The sequence below is a fragment of the Episyrphus balteatus genome, chromosome X, assembly GCF_945859705.1.
Source record: "Episyrphus balteatus chromosome X, idEpiBalt1.1, whole genome shotgun sequence".
Classification (NCBI taxonomy): Eukaryota; Metazoa; Arthropoda; class Insecta; order Diptera; family Syrphidae; genus Episyrphus; species Episyrphus balteatus.
The window spans coordinates 4,647,493-4,668,116 of record NC_079138.1 but is presented as its reverse complement, the minus strand read 5'-3'; the positions used below and the strand labels follow the sequence as shown (position 1 = coordinate 4,668,116).

At 29.1% G+C, this 20,624-nt stretch overlaps 1 protein-coding gene across 3 annotated transcripts in view; it reads left to right on the top strand.

The window, feature by feature from the left end:
• The window catches only part of LOC129920502 (paired box protein Pax-6), a 113,580-nt gene that overhangs the window by 9,457 nt on the left and 83,499 nt on the right, over window positions 1-20,624 (top strand). The gene's annotated exons all lie outside the window — the stretch shown is intronic.

The window sequence follows — 20,624 nt, the reverse complement described above, 5'->3', positions numbered from 1 at the left end:
TTTTCTCCAAAGTTCAATGATTTAGAGAGTTTTTTCTTAAAAAAAAAAAAAATGTTCAGTTTTTTCGTTTCATATACGTCGGTGATTCCGACGAATTTCTTAGGCCTATCTTTCTTTTTGCTTTATATTGGAACGTTGTACATGGCAACACCAACTCAAGGATGCCGCAGATAAACTAAACAATTTTATGCACAAAACGTTCTATGATCCGTAGCAAATGGGCCATTTTACCTTATTGGGCCATATTAGGCCACCTTCCCCTTAATTTAAATTACTTCTCAGTTAATTGCAAATGTTACAAGTCTTCAAAACTGTTTAAATGTAAGAAAAATGTATTGGAGTAGAAACGCATAATCATTTTTATTTTTATTTGAAAACACAATTAGCTTTAGTGTGACACAGACCGACCGATTAACATTTTTTTGGCGAAGTAGCAAGTAGCAAGTAGCTTAGAGCCATATGTTACATGAAATGTTTTTACAAAATATGTCCAATTACCATTTTTGGTTTTCTTTCTTTCTTTCTTTCTTTCTATCCAAAATCAAGAGATAAAAGTACTTAACTTCAAACAAATTAATTGTTGCATTTAATTACCTTTGGTAATGTTAGATGTCCAGCAATGAAAATGTTCGATCCTTTTGTACCGCTTAGCCCCTGTTCTTTTCGTTATTGTGCCAAATTAGGTGGATAATTTTTGTTTTTTCTCTGCATTTTATTACAAATACGCATTGTCAACGAATTTGTTCAACATTTATTGTAATTGTTATCGCTTAGTCCTTAGTTATGTTTCAATAAGAAAAGTGATAAAGGAGGGCAGCTAAATGTCACTTGCACACACACACACACACACTGTTGCAGTAAAATCGTGTGTCCGTAGCCGCCCGTGCTGATGCAAGTCATTTGGGATAGTTTTTTCAAAAAAAAATATCTACACAGTTTCTGACAATCTAATGATAAATTAGCTTGCAAAATCAAATGCTTTGAAAAAAAAAAGGATTCCTTTTTTTTTTCAACATACTGGTACTTCCAGTAATATTAATTTGTCTGCTTACTTGACGCTGCCGCGCGCCACCGCCCGCCACTGCGCCCGTCGGTCGGTATAGTATAGTGGGTTGCCAGTGGTTGTAGCTTGTTTCCAGTTCAATGAGTTGACATGCGGCACGTGTTGCAAGTTAAAAAAATTTCAAAGCCTTTACCTACTTCTTCGGCCTTCTTTTCATTTTGTCAAACTCAAAATCATATATATTGGCTGCAAGATGTTTTATGCAATTGCGGGCCTGTGCTCGACAGTTAAGTTGTAAAAAAAGAAAGAATCAGGAGAATGCCTCTGCACCATTGCAGAGAGATGGAAACAATGAGAAATGTTTCCAGAACTTTAATTGGTTACAAGGACGACCGACGACGACGACGGCTACAACGACAAGGATGCTATATTGAAGGCGATGGTAATACAGAGGAGCTCATGGGCTCGCATATTATGGCATATTACTGCCAATTGAAGGATTCTATTGTTAAATTTGAATTGTTATTGAGAAGAGAAACGGAAGCATATACAAAAAGGCGAAAAAACGCACAAATTTATATATACATATATGTTAAATTGGAACAGCCACAAATTCGGTTGATGACGACGACGACGCGACGATGGACGGAGTGTGTGCCAGATTGAAATCAATCAGGCTCACTGAATGAGACTTTGTATTCGAATAATAGGATCTATGTTCTCTTCTGTTCCAAGGCATCACACTGTTAGGGTTGAGCTATACGTAATTAAATCGAACTCTGGGCATCATATGGTGTGATTCTAATTTGATTTCTTTTCTTGGATTTTTTTTTCTTTTTTTAACTTGCCTACTCGTATTTGTATGCATGAATTAATATTGGAAATAAAAGATATAAATTCTTTTATTGTGGCTTTAGCGGTTTTGAAAGCAAATTATTAAAACGTGCGCCTAATAATGTCATTTTTTTGAATATTTTTTTGAATATGATTTGGTTTTTTTTTTTTTTTATTTGTAAAACAATGGAAAGGCGTCATAATAAGGTGTTGGAGTTGGTTTTTAATTTGATTTTTCTCTTTTTTTTTTCTAAATGGTACGTAAAGTGGCAGGTGCGGCCGTGGTGGACCACTGTTCTTAGACAATTTCCTTTTAGATTAAAGACTAATCTACTATTACTTATGTAACGCTAAAATTTTTCAAAAGTGCATTTTTAAAATTCAATCAGTAACGCACGTTACATCTTTAACCATGTTGTTACTCGTATATTTCGTAACTGGTATTGAACTAGTATTGACACAGAACATACATATATGAAACATTCGAAACATACGTAATATAAAGAAATATACTCGTACGAGTGTAACGCTAAAAACTAAGAAATTATACTTAACTAATATAAATTCAAATCCAAAGTCTAACGAAAAAAAACTATGACTTTACGTTTTTGAGATATAAGAAATTCAAGATGAGTTTTTGTCTTCGAAACGAGAAATTTGGAAATTGTGCTAATTAAAAAAAAAATTAATATATGAAATATGATAAAAATAGGTCTAAAAGTGTGTTTTACAAATTTTGTACTTTTTGGACTTTGTTTTAAATGTGAAAAAGTATACCTAAATGCAACCCCTAACACATTTTTGAGATGAATTTATGAAAAATTTCTAGCCTAATACACAGAGGCGTACATTGAGTTGTCGGGGCCCCGGGACAATATTCATTTTTAGGGGCCCCTTTGATATCAAGGTGCCATTTCGATATAGAAAGTTCTTTAAAAAAGGATAGTCGCTTTCAAATCGCTAGAGCACAGAACTGATAAAAAAAACAGCAATTTTTCTGTGTAATCAGCGCTTTTCTACTTCTTCTAGTTTCCACGTTATGAAAAAGTGAAGAAAAAGGCACAACTAAGAAAATGTCACATAAAAAAAGAGCAACCCGGTAAGATTTTTTCATTATTTCGGCTTTTTTTTTGTCGTATTATACTGTTTGTAAGTCCTTTTCTATAACTGAGTTAAAAAGATTAATTTAAATAAGTTTTTGTTTTCGTATATGCTAGAAAAATCGTATTTTGTGTACCTTTTTCGTTATTAAATATATGAAATTGGCTTAAAATAATATAATATTTTTAAATTTTTTGTTTTGTCTTTTAATAACGTGCAAAACGGCACTTTTTCCCTAATAGTTCTATTTTTTTTTTTTTTTCGAAAAACAGCATAACTCCAAACTATTTTTCGTAAATATTTCGTTTTCTATAAAACTTAGAATACCATCTCATAGCAAAAAAAAAAAAAAAATGAAAATTTTCAGTGTATATAACTTTTGAGTTCTGTTTTTTATTGACAACGAAAATCATTTTTTAATGATTCAAAAAACTTTAAATGTCTCTCCTGAAAATTCGCAAATTCCGACTTATGCCACTTTGCCTTGAAAGTGACGTATGTAAACGCTATTCTCTTTTTTTGGGGGCCCCAGAAGTATTATTTGTGTGTCGACTTAGATTATTTTAGAAGCATCTTTCGAGGCCTCTGAGGTAATATTTTTTCTATTTTATTTATAATAACAGTTTCCTTCTCTGCATTGTCTCCAGTCTGGGCCCTAGCGTCAGTTGGGGCCCCGGAACACCGCCCCGCTTACCCCAATGCTGTGTACGCCACTGCTAATACACTTTTTCTGTCCTCAATTGAAGTCGGGTTTAAATTAAGAACATCAAAATCTATTAGAAAAGTATATTTTAGTTTACGGAAACAATAAATTCTCAGTTTTATTGAACATTGAAACTTTTGATTAGATCATTTTTTCTTATATTTCCTTAAAAACATAGTTGGCAACCATATTATAACCCCAATATTTTCAATTTTCTTATGAAACATAAATAGAAGACATCTCAAAATTATACTAGTTTAAAAAAAAATGAAATGAAATAGCGTAATAAGAGGTCTTAAAGTGTGTTTTACTAATTTGGCATTTTTTGGACTTTGATCTGACAATTTTTGTCATGAAATTAGCCCAATTTCTTGCTTATATACTGTTTTGAAAATGAAAATTCTATTTTAACGCTCATTCTTTCCGCCAATTTGAATAAAAAAAAAAGTTGACAGCCTTTTCGTATTCTCCATACCATTTATCATTCAGTGTACCAAATTTGATGACTTTTCGTCCAGAAATGGCCGAGCAAATGAATTATGACGGCAAAAAAACACCAAAGGCACCACTGTGCGGCGACTTAGTTGCGGCTGTGTTGCGGCGGTATTGTTCAGCGGTGGAATCGCCGTGCGGCGTTGTTTCGGCAAATTCCATTTTTAATCTCTGATCGCTCGAGTAAAAATGGAATCGCCAAAAATTAATATTTCTCCCAAACACCGCCGCAGCACAGCCGCAAGCAGCGTGTGCTCCCTATTTTTCCGCCAAACGGATGTTGTAGTTCGGCTGTGCTTTGGCAGTAAAAAATTTTACAATCTAATTCCCATTTTTACTCGAGGCGGATTCTAATAAAATCAGAATAAATCATTGAAAATGTGATGTGCATCAGTTCTCCAGTCGGTAAATTGGCGCAATTCCATTTAAACTCATATATAAATTAACACACAAAATTTTTTATCATACTTTCCTCTATTACCACCGAGTACCTACTTTTTTTTATGAAAGACTTAGCAAAAAAAAAAAATTCCAATCTTAATGACACTGTAAACGATGATTGTCACACTGCTGCGGCACACGCGATACATTCTTCTATTCTTCCACACACAAACAATGAGTTGTAAATCCTGTTTGCACTCAGTTCCATGAACACCATATCATTCAGCAAACAATTGCCGAAAGGACATTTGAAATTAAAAAAAGGAACTACAACTGTTTCCTTAATTTTTATTAATTCAAAATCACTCAAATGTTCATAATGATAATCCCACATAACAATCAATACCATCTCATATCGCCTCGCCATCATCCTACCCAGTATATCCAACCCATGTCGTATAAGTATAGCACGAACTGGCATCGCCCACAGAAAAAATAAAAAAACAAGGATCTATCGTCGTCGTCGGCAAACATATATTCCTATTGTTTCGATATCCTACGAGTATTTTTTTTTTATCAAACCCAAAATTTCATTGATCATGTAGAAACTGTGAAACCTAATTAAAATTCAGGTCATTTTCACCCGCCCTCTACCCACTCCACTATAAAGCATTGCCATCAGCTGTAAGCTGTAACGCGTTACTTGGTCGTTCTTAGTCTTTTTTTTACTTTAAGTTGCGACAGACTTCTCTCGCCTTATTCTACATATAAGCTCTGTTAGTTGTGGCATTTAAACTGCGCACAGAAAAATCGACTTAAAGAACAAACGAACAATCAAATAAAAGGACGATTAATTTATCGCAAGTTTCAATCATATCGACTGTTATCATCAACCATCGAGGGCTGATACACGCACACAAAAAAAAAAAAAAATCATTTTTTAAGTTCCCATTGCCATTTCAACTTTCGTTCGTGGTTCCTCGTCTTTATTGTCCTTGTGGGCCTGATGGGCATGGGCCTTATGTGTATTTGCATCAAAAGACGAATACGGCGAGTTGCAGCAAAAATCTGTCCCCTTTTTTGCGTCAAAGATTTCCAACTCAAAGGATAATTGCTCACTGGTCTGAAATGGAAAATCATTTTCACAAACATTTTTTTTGTTGTTGTTGTTGTTCCTGTAAATTCTTCTCCTGCAAATGAAATGTGGTAGTGGTGTGATACAGTCTTTTTACTGCTGTCTCTGTGCCTTTGCAAGTTTTTGAAATTCCAAGAGCGCAGTGACTTGCTTTGTTTTTTACCACCACCACATTACGTCGCTGTCGCTGTCGCTACCATCACCCAAGTCAGTTAGGTATAATATTATGTGTTGAGTTTTATTCCAATGTGTAACTATAGAAAAGTGTGTAAAGTTAAATGAATTTTTCAATTGAATTTTCAACACCGGCTTAGTTTCACACATTTGATTTGAGAGGATACGCTAAGTTAGATATATCTCGGGAGATACTGTTGGACCGGGTGGCATGCCACTTGATGTAAAAATTCCAGGGGTTTTAATATTAACGCCAGCGCTGCTGCCGCCGCGCCGCCAACGATGATTTATAACATTTAGTTTTGTAGAATTTAAATGGCTTTTTTGTTTGAAGAGGGCGTTCAATTGTATTTGATTGGATATGATGGTTAAGGTTAGGGAAGCAGTCATTACTAAAAAACAAACAGGTGCACACATTTTCCCTATAATAGTGTAACCACCCGCCGATCATTTCAATATGAATAGGTATCTTAAAATCGCCAAACATGATTTTGAGGTTCCAGAGACAGCAGCGCCATCTATTATATTTTTTTTTTTAATTCAGAAAATATTTTACCATGATAACTTTTCTGCAGTCTGTATAATGGAAAAGGACGATGGAAGCTAACATTTTCGACCTCCCGACCTGGAATTCATATCCAAGTTTAGGTTCAATAAGGCTGCTGGATCTGACTGGCTTACTGCAGAAATATTTAAAGCAGCAGAATGACCGCTTGAACAGCTCCAACTACAAAGCAATCAGTCTCCTTATCATCGCAAATAAGATCTTCTCTGTATTATGTCTGAAGCGCGCGTCTGTTACCCTTGTTCAATATCCTGTAGCTTGTTCGTAGTAGTGAAATTTTAGAACAGAAAAGTTCACCATCATGGAAGATCTTGAAAGAAAAAACATAAACATCAATAAGATACCCAACACCAATTCATCAATATTAAAACCGCATATGTACTGTATCCATTGATATCCTGCCAAGGTCGTCCGCCTGTGCAGGATCCCGAGTAAAAATTGAATTACAGCCGCACCATGATCGTCGAACCATCACCGGAGGAGCGTGCGGTAGCATTTTCCCGCCAAATGGCTTATTTTTTAGGACTACAATTTCTATTTTTTTACCCGGGATGACGATTGAGAATGGACGCTACTCCGTCAGGGTTGGAAAAGACCTTACCGATTCATTGGATGTCATAAGTCAAAGTGACACGAACAACTGTCTTCTGGGACTTCTTTGAAGAAGAATAATACAGAACTCTGCTTGCCACGATTTTTCAAAAGTCCCTTCAGCTGATTGCATATTTTGACGATATTGACATAATCGGAAGAAAACTCCATAATGTCAATGGCGCTTTTGTGAGAATAGAATATGAAAATAATTTATATTTTATATAGAGAAGGCTTTTTAAATAAAACAAAAGCTTGAGATAAGAATTAAAATAGCGTAAAAAAATAATAGTTTGAAAAAATGGGATGAAATTAAATAAAATCAAATCTGCAGATTTTGATTTGCGGCAGAAAATGGGACTTGAAATCCGTTCAGATGGTCAAGCTTGTTGGGAATTCCCTTTATAGGGGATCCCAAAAGTAATAATTTAAAATACATATCTCAAATTCTTATCATTTTCGATTAAATGCACTTCTTGTGAAATTTTGAAAAATTCCTACTTTGAAACAGTATTATAACTTTCATAATTGATTTTTGTTTTTACAAACGTTCACTGAAATATTGGTAAATAAGAACCAATTATTTAATGAAAACATTATTTATTTTGTTCGCCAGATCGCTGAAAAAAATAAGTTAGCAGCAAAGTTAGCAAAATTCGGAAATTGAAGTTAGGATGAAAGATACAATAATTTGAATTCAACAAAACAAGGTTTTTCAGAGTAAAAAAAAGCAATACAAAAAAATAGGCTTTTGTTTAAACTAATTTGTAGCGACATAATTTTTTTTTTATTTGTCAATTGTTCTTAATTGTCAATTATTGTTTTAGGGACATATTTGTAAAAAAACAAAAATAAAATATGAACAGCGGAAGCAAAATACTGTTTTAAAGTAGGAATTTTTCCAAATTTCACAAAAAGTGCATTTAATCGAAAACCGTAAATACTTGGGATAAACAAGTTACCAAATTTTAAGAGCCCTTTAAATAGCCTATCAGAATATTTCATTTGAATCATTAATTTTGAGACACCCTGTAGATGACAGTAAAAAAAAGATTTGCAAACATTTTTGGAAAATTTGTATTTTATATATTTTTGACCGTAAATCAAAATGGCGCAAATATGCGCAAAATTTTATTTTTATTCCTTAATTTTGAGTAAAATGAGATTCTAAATTCATTCATAACTCGACATCGGCAGTCGTCGGCAAAGGAGAAATCTACAATTGAAAATTAAAGTTGACCAAATTACTTCCCATTTTTTCTAAGCAATCAATTTAAAGGTTATTCAAAAACAAATAACGGATTTATAAAGTAGAGATTCTAACCTTTTTATTGATATACAACACATATAAGGTTTCTTCACAAACTTCTAAGAAAACTAAGTTTAAACTGTTATATAAAATTGGACGAATAACAATAAAAATTGAATTGTAAGGTTCGAGACTCATTTTAAGTACTTTTATCCAAAATATATTAAAAACGATGTATGCTATCATAATGGCGCACATTTCTTTTATGTTAAACAATCATTACTTTTTTGAAATGATCACATTTGTTAAAACCAATTTTGAGATGGTTTTGGTCGTTTGGTCCTATTGTGCGGTGGTGCAACTGAGAAATACCTTGTCTAAATTTTTGAATAGCAACTTGTAATAACTTTTTGTATAATGGGTTGTCCATGATGAGTTGTCGTATGATGATAAGTGCTTTATTATGTTGATTTAATGCGATGGCAACGTATTTGTCATCGTCGAAGTTTTGAAGAGTTTGAGACATTTTGCCTAAAGGTTCTCTTTTCATAATTGTAATGAAATAACTTTTTCTGGAAAACATTTATTTGAAACTGTTTTTAACTTCACACGCACATAACCAGTTAATTAATCAGAAAAATCTTAATATGCCTCAAAAAAGAAATATCATCCACGAAAGCATTATTTTGAAATTGCTATTTTTGTTTAAGATCTCATTCTCTCGCTCCACGTACATAGCTCATTGATTCAGCACAAAAGTTAACCATCTTTCCCTTTCGAATATTATCCTGCCTTCTCTTGCTCACTGTCCCTGTTTCATCTGCACACTTGTAGTTTTAAATGAATCTAACAAACTCAATTAAAAAGTTTTCGCTGTAAGCACAAACAAACAAAAAAAAAAAGGTAAAAAATGTTATGTGTCGTATATGTATCTCAAAATGCACGTCCTGATTTTATATCTGATGCGGTGTCATGAGGACTCTTCTTTGACAATTCATGACAGGCGAACAGCGAAACGAAAAAAAAAAAAAATAAATAAAACATAACAAATCAGAACCATCAGCTAACTTATCAATGCGAAAATTAATTACCTGAAAAGGCATATTAGTGAGGCATTGTGACATAACACAAAAAAGGTGTCTTTTTTTTAATATTTTTGTTTTTTTGTGTTTTTGTTTGTGTTATTAATTTTTTATTAATCGAGTTGCTTTTTTTTTTGTTAAGAACAGTTTTCTAAAATATGTGTGTTTGGTATTTGAATAGATGCTTATTAGTGTTGATATTATGATAGAGAAATTATGCTAAGAATAATAGAGTTAATAGGAATAGGTTGTTTTAGGTGCAAGGCAAGGTATCTTTGGAAAAGTATATTCTTGACGAAATTACAATACAGTCGTATTGCGATTGTCAACTATCAATTGATAGTTGATAAATGCTAAAATTTGGTATTAGAAAACCTTAACTTATGGGAAAACTGGTAAAATTTGTTAAGGAATATTTTCAAATATACATTTTTCCCAAATTAATGACGCTTGGCATCATTCTCCTATTTCAAAACTTTTGTAAATATTAATGAAATATCGAAATAAAATTTTTATCAAAATTCAGAGACATGATCGTAACTCCCTAGGTTGAAGATATATCTATCACAGTTTTTAAAAGCAACTTTGGGTTTTCTAAAGGTGTTTGTGTCAGGATCACAGCCAAAGCTGATAATTTTATTTTATTTTATTTTATTTTATTTTATTTTATTTTATTTTATTTTATTTTATTTTATTTTATTTTATTTTATTTTATTTTATTTTATTTTATTTTATTTTATTTTATTTTATTTTATTTTATTTTATTTTATTTTATTTTATTTTATTTTATTTTATTTTATTTTATTTTATTTTATTTTATTTTATTTTATTTTATTTTATTTTATTTTATTTTATTTTATTTTATTTTATTTTATTTTATTTTATTTTATTTTATTTTATTTTATTTTATTTTATTTTATTTTATTTTATTTTATTTTATTTTATTTTATTTTATTTAATTTAATTTAATTTAATTTAATTTAATTTAATTTTATTTTATTTTATTTTATTTTATTTTATTTTATTTTATTTAATTTTATTTAATTTTATTTTTTTTTATTTAATTTTATTTTATTTTATTTTATTTTATTTTATTTTATTTTATTTTATTTTATTTTATTTTATTTTATTTTATTTTATTTTATTTTATTTTATTTTATTTTGATTTATTTTATTTTATTTTATTTTATTTTATTTTATTTTGATTTATTTTATTTTATTTTATTTTATTTTATTTTATTTTATTTTATTTTGATTTATTTTATTTTATTTTATTTTATTTTATTTTATTTTATTTTATTTTATTTTATTTTATTTTATTTTATTTTATTTTATTTTATTTTATTTTATTTTATTTTATTTTATTTTATTTTATTTTATTTTATTTTATTTTATTTTATTTTATTTTATTTTATTTTATTTTATTTTATTTTGATTTATTTTATTTTATTTTATTTTATTTTATTTTATTTTGATTTATTTTATTTTATTTTATTTTATTTTATTTTATTTTATTTTATTTTATTTTATTTTATTTTATTTTATTTTATTTTATTTTATTTTATTTTATTTTATTTTATTTTATTTTATTTTATTTTATTTTATTTTGATTTATTTTATTTTATTTTATTTTAATATTTATTATATAACATTCTTTTATTTTGTGAACTTATAAGCTTTATTAGTTAGCTAACTTATATTTTCATTTTTCCCCGGAATCATTCAGAGTGAAGAGGATTTAAGTGCTAAGCCGTTTCTCTTCTGATGGACCCTTCAATTAGAGAAAACAACACAACCAAACCCCTATTATAACCGTCTTCATTGCAGTTGCCAGTGCTGTTATAAACATATTCACTTGTATACCCTAGTTGTAATCCCAGAAACGTACATGGTTTTTATTTAATCATATCACGCCTATAGCTTTTTCACATTTCGTCTGCCGATGAAAAGGGACTGAAACCATGTAGGCACGCGCTTTGCTCACAATGTATAATAATTAAATTAATTTTACACTTTCAGTAGGTACCTATTATAATACTGCATCATCGCACTATTGCATAGCACAACAACAACAACAACAACAAAAAGCATGCTACAAATGTGAATCAATAAACTCAAACCACGGAGTTAAGTTGAAATGCTTCATACACTCTTGCAGATATACACTATCCAACCACCGTCTACACCCACACCCACACCTATTCTCTTGCGATGGAATGAGTGTTTATTTGCGCTTTCGTTTGTCGATTGTCGATTGTCGAAATGTTAATCCAAAGATTACAATTAGAATGGGGATGATGACCCTTTTGTAATTTGTTTTATGTGAATTGTGGGGATTATTATTTCTTTGATGGATACTTTGACTCTCTGGCTGACATAAGTGTCTCCTTCCTTATAAACACACACACACACACACACCCATAAAGTTAAGGGTATAGTCGATATGTCCAAAACTGCGTTAATAATGTCAATGTCAAATTAAATGATTTAAATTTTTGCCCTAGTTTTTATTTACTATAATGCCAAGTTATGCATTCGTAAGTAATTCGGCCTTGAGATTTATACCCACAATCAAATATGACAAAATTTCAATCCTATTCTGTATATATGTTTAATGAGCTTTATAAAGCCTGTTTTCCAAGACTTTTCAGAGAGCGTTTTTGACTTGAGTGAAATGCTCTTTAAATTTGGGTTTATAGTGGGAATTCTGAAAAATAAAAAAATAAAACTGTGGTCAATCTTGGTAACGCAATTATTTTTCATACAAAATATTGCTGTCCCAGAGCATCAGTCTTGTGATTTAAAGAGGAATTTCTCATAATATCCAGTAAATACTTATTTCACAAAAATATTTATAGATACAAATTTTTAGACCCAGGAATAAAATCTTACCCTGCGTTACCATGTGAAAACAAACTTAAAGTTACTGTAGTATAAATTAATTTAGTTTGGTTTGTTGTAACTATTTCAATAAATGATAGCCATTGGTCGAGGGGAATGAGTTAGACAAATTAATAGCTTCAAATTCTGTGAAAGGGATGCGAGTGTTAAAAGCGTTAGCACTGAGTTACAGAGTGTTTTTGTTAACAATATTGACAGTGACAAATTTTTTGCAGTTTGCGTTTTTTTTTCAAATAAATTCATATTTACAATGCAATTATATATCTACAATTGCGTTACTGTTCCACTGCGTTACCACAAAAAATAATATTGGCAATTGCAGTTGGTTTAGTTCTATTTTAAAGTTATTAAATAGACAAATGTAAATTATTAAGTAATTAAGATCAGCTTATTTATAACAATTTTAACATAAGAAAAACTTGAGTCAACAGTTGAGTCAATGGAAACCAAGATAAATTAGTGAATTATTTTATTGATTAATTCTATATTTGTCAACTTTGTACACAGAGAAAAATAGACCACATAAAATAGAACAAAAACAATAAGATTTCTCTATGGTTTTCATCCAAGAAGGAAACCTTATTAAAACAATCGGGTTTTCCTTATTGTTTTAAAATCTGCAAAAAAATAAAAAAAACCATGACCAGGCTGGGAATCGAACTGGAGACTTCAAATCATTAGTCGCCCACCTTACCACCTGAACCAACCTGCCATGAAATTATTGATCGCGATTTTTGTTCTAGTGCTAAGTTGCAAAAAAAATCAACTTTTCAGTCAAATTTTAATAAGATTTTCTCTATAAAAATAATAAGAAATCTCCTTAAAAAAACCTTATTAATCGTTGATTTTAATAAGATTTCCTTATGAAATGTATGGACGGTAAAACAATATGGCAATCTGTTAGTTTTTAGCGGGTCATATTTTTCTCTGTGTACAATATTATGTTACGCGGAATCTTTTTTAACTTGTTTTCCCATTTAATAGTATCAACCTTAAGAAAATACAAATTATTTGTAGGTTAGTACTAAAATTAGCCCTGCGTTACCATATATAACAAGTTTAGTTATAGCATTCTTTTGTTATATTTTGACTTTTACGTAAAACTGTAATAGCTTCATACCTCCCGATTAATTATCATAAGTTGAAGCTTCTTACTTGCTATTTTTCATACACATAAAAAAAAGTTGAAAGTAAATTTGTTGGTAACACAACGATATAAACTATTAAGAGTATTTTATTGAATTTAATGTTTCTATGATTTAAATCTATGAATGACTTCGGTGTTACTATAGATAGATTAAAATTGCCATATTAGAGAGCTTAATTATATGTTTTTTGCAGTGAGGTAACGCAGGTAACGCACTTTTTTAGTTTTTATTTTTAATTTTTAAACTATTTTTTAATATAAAATTCTATTTTCTTGCCAATCAGACGACTAAGAAATAATGCTTTTAAATTATAATAATTGTAAATACAATTGGAAATAAATGATTTCTTTATCTAAGCTTGCGCTTTAGAATAAAGTCTTGTTACATTGTTTTTTTTTTTTTTTTTGTTTAAGTATAAAACAATATAAGCTTTGTTGTTATTATTGACACTTGATTCAAGATTCTATTATACAAAACAACCAAACAACTTATAAAGCAATGCCATTTTATTTGATTGGTGATTTTATGCTTATGCACTTATAATTTCAAGTATAAAACTTTTCAACGACAAAAACAACAACCGCATTCATACAAACACTGAGGGTTGAGAGGGTAAAAATGTATCCGAATCTTTATTTTTTCACGGTTGCCAGTTTGTACCACTTGATGGGCATTGATGGAAAACTTTACATCCTTTTGCCAAAACGAATCAAGTGCAAATGTTTCAATTTCATCATTTTCAAAAGAATTATAAACAGGGCGAGAATCGGTATCGGATATAGAAGTTTTGAAGGAAATATAAGTAAAGGGGATGAAATACAGTCAGAGCAAAACCAAAAAAAAAAAAAAAAAAAAATAAACAATTTAGCTTCAATTATGTATAAATGGAATTATTTGTTTTGGGTGCATCATGGAGTAACAAAGCGACTGCGAAGCACACAAAACCAACTCTTAAGAAATATTCAGTTGAAGTCAAGTACGAATTTGTGCCGCTTTTACAAGATTTAGCTGTCATCGACATCTGTTGTAGGATTGAATGTAATGCTTACTATGCTGGAGAATGCTATAAGCGTTAGATTGTGAAGAAAAATAAGAGGGTTTTCGGTTTTGTGGAGATAAGAGCCACAAATGGGGCATCATATGCTCCTGCTGTCCCATCCCATGAAAAGGATCTTGTTTGCATGAAATTTTTATCTTACTTATTTATTTATCCAAAATGATATATATACCAATATCATCTAAAATATATGTTTGTGATTTATTATATTGTGACAGTTTATATACAAAGCTATCGAAAAACTAAACAAAAAAATGCGTTACCTGCGGCCTTACCTCACTAGTAAGGCAGCAGGAATCATAGGAAAAATACCAAATGAATTAGTTCATATTAAATATAGAAGCTTGAACTTATGATGATACGTAATCAAAAGTCCAAATATATTAAAAAATGCTATAACTATAGTAACGCAGGGCTAATTTTAGTACCAGACTACTATTTAACCTACAATTAATTTGTATTTTCTTAAGGTTGATACTATTAAATGGGAAAAAAAGTTAACAAAGATTCCACGTAGCGTAATATTGTGCAAATACCTTTAAATTAATATATCTAGAATTTATTAATAAAATAACTCAATAATTATCTAGTTTTCCATTGACCGATCCTTTGAATGATATTTATAGAAAAACTTTACAATAAGTTTATTTTAATTACTTTATAATATGAAATTTGTTTAGTTTAGTAACTTTAAAATAGAACTAAAGCAACTGCATTCCCAATTTATTTTTTATGGTAACGGAGTTGGAACAGTAACGCACTTGTCAATATCTAATTATATCATACAAATGAATTTAATTGAAAAAATAAACTATGTATATAATGATGTTGCCACTGTCAAAATTGTTAACAATAGGTACTTCTATCACAAATGCAGTAACTCAGTGGTAACGCTTTAAACACCTTTTTCGGTGAATTTGAAGCTCTATATAACTCATTCTCCCTGACCAATGGCTATCATTTATTTAAATAGTTACAACAAATGGAACTTAATAATGTACCTACATTATGCTATACCTACTACAGTCACTTAAGGTTTGTTTTTACATGGTAACGCAGGGTAGTCCAAATTGTAATCTGGGGAGACACAATGTAAAATATTTTTAAATATTTACATATTATTGTTAAAAAAGTGCTTACTGATTTGTGACAAGAATATTTTGTATGAAAAACAAATGCGTTACCAAGATTGACCACAATATGGCCGTGATTTGGCGAACAATTCAATCAAAATTTAAAGTTATTATTCTATTTTGTTGTATATACGTAAATAGTGCTCTATAGGTTTCTTCTAATTTTTACCTACATTTTACTCATGAAAAATGAGATTCAATCAAAGGGACAAATTTGTAAGCATTTGATGTCCACAAATTAATATTTTAAAAACAAACCTAAACCGACAAAGAACTTTTGAATTTCTTGAATAAACATCATGAAATGAATTTTAACAAAAGCATTGTAGGTACCTCGATATACTCCTGTTTATTTGTTAAATGAGAGTTCCACACACAAGAGAAAAAGATTAAACATTAGTGTAGGCCGAAGTTTTGTATAAGTAATTAGTGAATTGTATTTTTATCAAGAAGATACTTCAGATACTTTTTGTTTTTGGTAAAATGTGTGTTATAATAATGAAGATATTTGTGTTTGAAAAAAAAAAAAAAAGGTTCGTTCCTTAATAAGGATTATTATTCTTTCAGGCACGCGCACCTGCATGCATTTTGTATTTTAAAGTCATTGTTTTAATTTCAAAAACATAATACGTTTGTCTTTGTTTTTGGTTTTAAATTATTTCAAGTACATATTTGTTCAATTTAATAAATCTGCTTAATATATATGTGTTTAGATGTTCGACTTATCCTGCTATCAATATATTCTAGGTATGTTGAAGATCGAAAAAAAAAATAATCTTATCTTTAACAAGAACAAGTATTTTCAATATTTTTTTTTTTTTGTAGTTGAATTTGTTTTATTTATTTATTAAATTAAAGCCAAAACTTGTTTCAGACCTATGAAATAACATAAAGATCTTAGATCTTGGATAAAGAAAGTATATGTATTTGAATTGCAAAATTTTGCGCAAGCAGGCTTTAAATGGCTAACTTTTTTACTTTTTCCAATAGCAAATAACTTTATATGCAAGGTTCTTTGTTATATTCCCTTATGGCTAGAAATTAAATTCAGGGAGTGTAAATATTTTAAAAGCATTTTTAAAGCATAAGCTTGCCAACTACAGAAAAATATTGAACAAATTTTTGGTTTTGTCACTAATTTTAAAAGCTTGTAACGTGAGTTATCATAGAATTGCACATATGCAAAACAGCCCAGCACATGTGTTATCATATATGACAACTCATCATGGGACAACCCATCATAAGATAAGTCATCTAAAGGTTCGATTTGAATATCTTCATTTATTTTGAGTTAATTTTTTTTTTAATGAAATGATTTCTGCGATGTATTGATTGAATTCAAAAATAAATAAAAAAAAAATGAAATTTAGCACTTTTTGTTAATCCGAAGAAACCAACCAAAATTATTCAAAGTCAAGTACTTATGTCTTTTTTTTTAATTTTGCAGATGAATTCAATTCAATCACTTTTCAAAACTCATATTCTAGAAACTCATTCAAATTCTATTTTTATGCTTCCTATTTAATAAAAAAACAAAAAAAAAGTCTTCCTTTAGGTGTACAGAGATGTAAATGACTTTTAACATGGTATACAATTCATCAACAAAAGACAAAAGATAGCAGAGCATGGTTAAATTTTGTTTTTTTTTTTTTTTTCTTTTAAATTCAAATTCAAAAGCAAAGTACGAAATTAGGATTTATTCTTGCATGCAACTTATATGAAACCAATTTGTATTTAGAAAACATTTTCAGTTTAAAAACATTTTACTTGTATTAAAATATATATATATAGAAAACACACTGTCCTTATATACATAAACATATACTTAATATGATGTATCTATTGAAATTCAAGATGTTGCTTCTTCCATATAACTTTTTATAATATTCCTCCCTCACTTATTATCTTTTTTTTTGTCAAAGGGGGAAAAATATAAAACATCCCCAATTTAGTTATTTCAAAATATTTCTATGTAAACATCCGAAGAGGAGTCGGAAACAGTAAAATGTCACCGAATTACATGGATGCTGAAGCATAAAATCTTCACTTCTATCTGAATATACATGAGCGGATTTAATGGATTTTTTTTTTTTTTTTATAAACATAATTGAAACACTTTATTTTTCATCTAAACGCTTAGATCGCTTCTAATCAACAAGTTTCAGCTATTTAATATATAGCTTCAGAGTATTTTGAAATAAGCCAGCAGCATTGCAATTTTCAATTATCAATTGATAGTTGATAAATACTAAAATTTTGTGTTTTTAAACATAAATAACACGGTGTAACACTCAAGATATACGCGGGCGGAGATCTATCACGTTTTGTAGAGCTAGTCGCACTGAATACGAAACGGTATTTGAAAATTCCTTAACACCTCCAAAATCTGCAGTTACGGACAAAAAACGGTTTTTTGGACCTTCACCCATTGAAAAAATTCTAGCTTCGTCAATTTTTTACCCATTTCCGATGTTTTTACAGTTTCTGATAGAAGATATCAGAAACAATGTATAAAACCACTTAGAATTTATAAGCTATCAAAGTCCAAAAATTCCATTTTTTTCGTCATTTGCCCAACTTCAGCATCAATTTAAAGTATATGTTTTCAAAACAATATGCTATTTAAAAAATATATTCTAAAACTATAGGTATCTATTTCCCAATCAATCAAGGTATTTTTTATGAAAATCACTTCAAAATTGGATTAGAAAAAAATTGTTTTCGATTTCAACCCAGCCAGATACAGAAATTCGAACTTTTAGGTATAGAACAAAAATGTTGTTTCGGCACGTAGTAGGATAACTTGGGCGCCAGGATTTGATAACAAGTTTTTGTAGAGGAGCTCAATACAAACATTTTTTTTTCTTTGGGAGGGGGGTCTATCTCTCCCTGTTTAGGTGGGAGGGGCATTTTTCTAAAAAAAAATTATCAAAATAAAAAAAAAAATATATTAAAAAACAACGGCAACACTTACAGTAATAAATGATACCATTTCCGAAAGGCAAAATTGTACATTTGATTTTAATTTTTAAATCAATATGATATAACCAATAGTTTTTGAAATAATCGATTTCAAAGTTAAAAATAGGCGAACAAATTTTTTTTAAACTCATTTTATACTATTTTTGTCCAGACTGTGAATTTTAGCAAAAAAAATTACTCACACAGAAAACTGCCTCAATTGATTCCTTATCGAACAGTGAAAACTATATGTTTCTATGTCTTCTAGTTTTAATTAAATAAGATATAGAAATTTAATTTTCATTACCTATCAATTGATTGTTGTAAATTGAAAAAAAAAAAAGATCATCTCGAAGAATTTTATTCATTGCATTTGTCAAAAAAAGGTCTGATAACACTGGTCGACAACGATAATACAGCTATAGAACCGAAATATTTTATTCTAAAAGGATTTTTATTTATTAATTTTTTTTTCTCAAATATATTTTTATTAGTACACGGTTAAAAATTCTGTCGTAGTTTTTAATACAATCTTTGAAATTAGGTCTTTTTCAAAACAAAAATTATTTTTTTTTAATAATTGCGATTATATTACACAGTTTTTTAATAATATTTTTTTTATTAATTTCAAATACAAAACATTAAAACGTAATCAAAAGTATTTAAACATAAGAGAATTTGATAAATAATTTCTTTGCACCTAAATTATAACTTTATCTGGTTAAGAATTGAAACCAAAAATACTCTTTTTTTTAAAACAAGAAAATCTAAATTTCATCAAACAGTTTTAAAGCGTAAACGAAAATGGAAGACATTTTAAAAAAGAAATAATTTTTTTATGTCTGGATTAAGGATTATCGCTTCCTGAAAAAGTACCTACATATATATAAAAGTATTTTGGATCAGAAAAATGCTAACCTTTTTTTCTGATAGAAAATAAAAAATAAAAAATCTGAATTTTCACTATTTTGAAGGCGCTTTGTGTTTTTTCGAAGTAAAATGTATGAATTACTGATACAATTTTGTCGGCAATAATATTTCACTTCACATAGCTTATGAAAAAAAAAGAGATAATATTATCACCATTAATATATTTATGATGAAAAATCACTTTCAAAAATGTTTGGTTTCATAAATAATAATAAAAAAGAAATAGCAAAAAAAATATCAATATAATAAACTGAATCCTTAAATTCAGGAAAATGTCCTTGGTTTTTAATACAAAAAAAAAATTTAAATTTCAGTAAATTTTGCATTAGGCTTAGAAATGTAATATATTCAAAGTATTAGTTAAAATAAAATTTTGGTGTTGACTCATATGTAATCCAAATTTTCGTAGAATTTACACCAAAATTTTTAACCGTGTACATATCATAAAGAATGTTTTTTTTTTTATCCAAATTTTAGTTCGCGACTTCTGATTTGGATTTTAAAAAGTAACATAATTAAGGATTTTTTTTATTAAACATACCTTCATTGAAAATTAGCTTTTTCCTTTAGAGTGAAAATGGTGATGTTACTAGACGTGATAAAACAAAACTTTTTTTTTTTTGTCGACCAGTGTAATTTACTAGCATTGTTAGTCGCTGAAACTTAGCTCCACATGATATAAGTCTATAATGGAGCTCTGTCCCATTTCGGTGGACTTTTGTCCTATTAAGGGCGGGCCTAATTTTTTCTTAAGGATTTTCTAAAAGCAGACGTAAAATCTCAAGAACCTTTTGTGACGACTACCTTAAAATTCAAAAAGATCTTGAATTTGCATTTTCTTCTTTTAAAAAAATAAAATGCACGACTGGGTCGCACGAACTTGCTCTTGGAGTTAAAGTTGCTTAAATTTTTAAGACTTTTTATATAGAAATTTGAAAAAAAAAAACAAATAAAATTCGTTTTTTAAAAAAATAAAATAAAGTTTTGATTGATATATTAAGATGCATTTTTAGAAAAAAAATTTTCAAAATCGTTAGAGCCGTTTTTTTAAAAACTAATTTCTTATAAATAATTTTTTTGGAAAAAACGTTATAAAATAAAATTAGTATGCCACTCTGTAGAAATCACTAATCAACATCTAAAAACAAAATTTCAAAAAAATTCAATGTCCCGTTTTCGAAAAT